Source organism: Bactrocera latifrons, unplaced genomic scaffold (genome assembly GCF_001853355.1).
Source record: "Bactrocera latifrons isolate USDA-ARS-PBARC rearing strain unplaced genomic scaffold, ASM185335v1 scaffold_536, whole genome shotgun sequence".
In the NCBI taxonomy this organism is placed as follows: domain Eukaryota; kingdom Metazoa; phylum Arthropoda; class Insecta; order Diptera; family Tephritidae; genus Bactrocera; species Bactrocera latifrons.
The window spans coordinates 27,272-32,850 of record NW_017537197.1 but is presented as its reverse complement, the minus strand read 5'-3'; the positions used below and the strand labels follow the sequence as shown (position 1 = coordinate 32,850).

The 5,579-nt window shown below is 30.9% G+C and overlaps 1 pseudogene; it reads right to left on the bottom strand.

The window, feature by feature from the left end:
• Positions 1-4,241: 4,241 nt before the first annotated feature.
• Positions 4,242-5,579, bottom strand: part of LOC108974171 — a 10,611-nt pseudogene continuing 9,273 nt past the window's right edge.

Below are 5,579 nucleotides of genomic sequence, written 5' to 3'. Positions count from 1 at the left end.
AATGAACATGCATTATCTAGAAAGGCATTCTCAACATGTAAACAACAAACATCTGGCAATGGAATAATCCACTGCGATAACCAACTCCGCATCTCAAGTAATAGCAARATAGCAGATATCGAATTACAACAAAGAAGTCGCAYGCAGATAACAGCAGCCGCATTTCATTAGTATAAATAGCTGTAAGATCTTATATTAAAATTTAGTTCTTAAGAATATCAATAAAGGCACGCATTTCGGCGTATAAATAAAATTGTTTAAATTCTTGAACTCATATCGTGTAAACGATATTAACTCGCCTGAACAACGTTTACAAATCGTCCAACTTTATTTCCAAAATTCACGTTCTATAAAGAATGTTTTATTCGCGCTTCGCTCAACTTATAGTCAATATAATCGGCCCTCTGAACGTACTGTTCGAAACACTATCACCCGTCTTGAGACCTAACATTGATTCTTGGATAATTTTCGACCGAATAGACCACGTCTAGCATACAATGAGGAAAATATGGCAGCCGTGATTGAGGCGAAGACCGTGAGGAGTCGATTCGATGCCGTTCGCAACAACTCTGCTGACGTATGGAAGAACTTGTGACATTTTACGACCAGATCTTAAAATGTAGAAAATACAGTTTGTACAAGAGCCTCCATGCGCCAAGAAGATCGGACTTTTTGTTCACCAATGAGGCCTATTTCTGGCTCATTGTGTACGTAAACAAGCAAAATTCAAATCAATAGATTTGTTGAGAGAACACTTCGATGAGCAGATAATTTCACGTTTTGGGCCGATCAATTGGCCACAAAGATCGTGTGGTAATATGTAAAGTCTAAAGTCTATGCGGACAATTCCGCTTGGATTGAGACTTTGGAGCAAAACATCACGCGTGTCATTCGCCAGTTTCTAATCAAAATGTTCGAACGAGTCATCGAAAATTGGACTCAACGGATGTATCTAAGAATAAATAAATAAATGCCAAAATAATATTATAGATATTCCGCACTAAATTTTTAAGGTTCTATGTTTTTTTTATTTAACTCTTTCATGCTCGATGTTGCTTATAGACACATTGTACATATATGCTTCTATGTTCCGTTATTTAAATATGTAGACTGATGTATTGTGTAAGCTTACAGTGAATTGTTCTATTGTAAGCTATGCAGGGGTTCATTCAGTCGGTGTTTTTCGTAGAGTGAAATTGTCAAGATCAGGAAAAAAGGCGTTTACGCAAACGTAGGGAACCTCGAAATGGATCACCTTTTATAACCATATATTTTATATTCAATATTAATAAAGTACCCCCTCTGAAAAAAAATGTAATCAGTGAAACGTTTTATGAAAAATTAATAAATAATTATAATGAAAATAAAAACCAATAACGAGAATATCGATTGATGAATTATTTATTTTCATCCGTTGATAAGTTCGTCCAAGCAATTTCTTGCTGAGTTAACTTGGTTCACGTGTTTCTTGGCACTCTGTATGGTTAGTATCTCAAAATAAAAGTAAAGAGGACTAGCCTCACCTAGTAATTAATTAATGATAGCACCTATAGTTCTATAAAATAAATGTACATTTATTGCAGTCACACAAATAATCTTTACAGACCAATTAATCTTTCACAATAATCAGGGTTGTTGTGGAATCCAAGACAGAATTACTTAGCTGTCGGAATTGCAAATGAATTCTAATTTGCAATGGTGTCACAGAATCTGTTTTGAGTTTTGTCATTTCGAACATACGCAAAACCAATATTCCTATTTAAGTTGTCAATTAATTTTGAATTAAAGAAAGATTTTAAGAGATAACTTTTTTCCAAAACATCAATAATTAAGACATTTCGTGTTTTATGCTTATGTTTTCTCCTAAAGAAATCATGATAAATTAATTCATAACAATAAAATTACTTGATTTCTTAACTTACATTTCAAATCAGTGAGCGACTATCTTCTTTCTTCGCTTCTGATGGCAAAACCGATAAAATTGATTTCCGTGACACCCAAAACCGATACAAATTATATTTCGAATAAAAAACCAATAATATCTGAATTCATGACACCTACTACTTTTTTTAATCGGTTTAAATTCTGATTCCGACAACTATCAGATACCTCAACACTCCTGAATATGATAGTGAAAAAATTAAGAAATATATGAGTATTATTTTCTCTTAAAAATAATTTCTTTCTATATTTATTTGAAATTTTGTACATTTTCAATGCTATCGTAAATATAATGAAAAATAATAATAATGTTAAAAGGAGCAGCATGTTTGATATAGCAATAAAATATATAGAAATAAATATATTTTTTCGAATTTCTAAAACGTTGGAGCTATTTACTAAACTAGATGTTCCGTAATGGCTTTTACACGACTATCTATTCAATTTACAATTCTTATGAAAAAATCAATATGTCAGGCCCTTCAAAATATAAATTTAGACCAATATCCCGGCTAATATACGATGAATTGTTGTTGCACTGGAATTTTCCCATAAAAAAAAATATCTATTAAGATAATTTTCGAAATTACTGTATTGGAGAAATGTGAGGAATAACGTGATTATTCAGTTTAAAATGCCATCGAAAGTTCAGATCTAATGAAAAATAAAATCAATAAATAAATTTCAAGCTTCAAACAATCTTTATATATAATATTATGTTTAAGAAGATTCTAAAACTGGGTTTGACTATGTTGTATTCACGAAATATTTCTAATTTTAAAAGAATTTATATTAAAAAAAAATAATTAAAGCTTAAAGACATAAAAGAACTTTAAAAAGTGTATATGCATTTATGTATGTAYACTGCCAAGAGTTTGGTTACTTAAGAATAAGTAGATAGTCTTTTCGTAATAGATGAGATTGTATTTGTACAACAAACTTTGAAAATGCGGATAGCATCAGTGAAATTGAAAAACATATTTGTTTATTTATTTTCTGTATTTTGATAAACTATTTAAACTTGAACACAAAAACTATCCCGAAAAGTTAAAAATGCGAAATACCAGAATATATAGACAGCAAGAATTTCAAATAAATTTACGAAATACCTATTAGATATCTGAATTTTAATACTCATTATCAAAAGGTACTAACATTTGACCATATAATTATAAATTTACAATTTCAAGAATCAGAAAATCAATTAATCAGGGGTGTTGTGGAATCCAAGAAAGAATTACTTAGCTGTCAGAATTGCAAACCAATTCTGGTTTTCAATGGTGTCACAGAATCTGATTGGATTTTAGCCTTTTCGGACATATGCAAAACCAATATTCGAATCAGCTGTTTACTAATGTGACAAAACTTGGAAATGAATATATTTGGAAGCAATCCTATTAAAGTTTTTAATGAGTTCCGAATTAAAGAAAGATTTTAACGGACAACATGTATTGAATAAATAAAGACGCATTTGGATGTTAAATTTCGTTTTTAATTTATACGATTTTTCTTAATTAGCGGGCAGGATAGTAAAAGACTGAACGTCATATGGAATTGGGGCAAAGTTTATTATCTTTGGCATTAAATTATCTTCTATTGAAACTAAAAAACTAAGAAAGGTTAAGTTTGAACAAATAATTAATGTAAAATTTTTTTTAGACCAAAATCAGTTTTTTTTTTCAAATTTTAAAAATTTTTATAATTTTACAATTATTTTTCAATTTTCAATTTAATTTGAACATAAGTTATTAAATAATATGATTTTTTTTGAATTTCTGCATCCTGCCCGCCGTCTGGCATATGCACATGCGAGAAGCATCCGACAATTGCTTCCCAAAGGCAAAATGTAAAAGATGTCGTATCAAAGAAATTTGCGAATGATGTTTAAATATATAACTATAAACCCTAGAAATTTCGCTTTAATCAATTATTTACTTCCCTCCCAAAAAAATTTCAAAAMAAATTGATTTTTTAAGCCTCCAAAGCAGGCTCCCTGCTACTCTTTTGAAAATGTGGTATTATTTGCATTGTGGAAAAGCAAGTTCACGTTTTACACGTGAATAAATTTGAATATACGTTGGACTAAATAATTCACATGCCCATAAGTCTCCAATACGAGTTCCTTGCATTCCAATCAACATGTTTAAAGTGTTTTAAATCCAGTCAATTTATTTCCCCTGTGAGACATTCTTAACTTAGTAGTTTATAAATTGATCATTCTTACTTGAAACTTTATATTTCTGTTTTAGCTGTAACTACTTCTATCCATTAGATTATATTTGAACTACAATTAGATAGTTTCAGTAGACATGTATTTGATATTTTGAATAAATATCGTTTTTATAATTCCGAACAATCCATGATTGTGTGAATTGCTTTGAATTTGATTTATTCAATTGTATATCTAAAGGCTCGACCTTATTATTTTCAATAAACATATCCACTTAAATAATTTTTTGAAGTTGTGCTGGTTCAATGTCGCTTTTTCTTTAAGCAGCTAATAAATGAACCAAATAATATGCGAACTCTCTGCTGTCTTCTTGAACAAGATTGTTGTTAAGCAGCTTGTTCTCATTTGAAATAGTTTCACTGATTTCCGATTGTTTAGATGTGAATTTGTCAACATTCAATTATTTCGTATTCAACTTCCAAATTTGAAGTAATAACAGTTCTATTTCATCTAAAGCCTTACTTACAATTGTTAGATGTTTTGAATTTTCTAGAGCACCAGCAACAAATCAATCAAAATATTGTTGAATGCTTCATTTTTAATCAGCTTTCGTATATCTGGACCATTTAGTACGCCTGATTGAAAAAAATGTATTTGTTAAGATGGAAAACCATGGGAAATAAGGAAAAAATTGAAAAAGTCATAAAAACAACTGACACATACGAACGCCAACCCTTTGAGGGTTTTGCTATACTGACCTAGTACCATCACCCTGACTTGGAATATCTCACCCCCCAGATTAGAGGTTGTACTGTGTAATTATATGTGTGATAATCTAAGCCAGCATGAATTAATTCATTTTTACATCGCTTGCCAAACATTTGCACTTTAGGATCAGCTCGATAGATTTGAAATACTTTATTTAAATCCATAATTTTTTGACCAACTAAGTACCAGTAAGCTTTCGAGACGACTTTTTCATGTATTGGAGATAACAATTTTCGCTGTGAACTCACAGACGGAGTGGATCTCGAAGTTGATTGTGTTGACTTGAATTTCTTGTAATTTGGTGGTGATGCACTACTTATATTTCTGCAATTCCCATTATCTACAATTTTATCTTCAGATATGTATTCATCATAGTATCTCTGCATTGATGAATGAATAGGAGGAATGTTGTACCTACCAAACATGTCGGTACTTGAACTGTAAACTCTTTTTTGTTTCTATATGACCGAGTTTGTAATGAAGTTGCAATGCCATCAATATTAAATGAAATGTTTGTTGCTTTAATTATGATCGGCCTATCGTTATCAATTTCCTTTGTTATGATCTAAGATCCCACCATAGTACGACCAATACCCATTGTATTCTTCTTCTTCTTGATTGGCGTAAACACCGCTTACGCGATTATAGCCGAGTTAACAACAGCGCGCCAGTCGTTTCTTCTTTTCGCTACGTGGCGCCA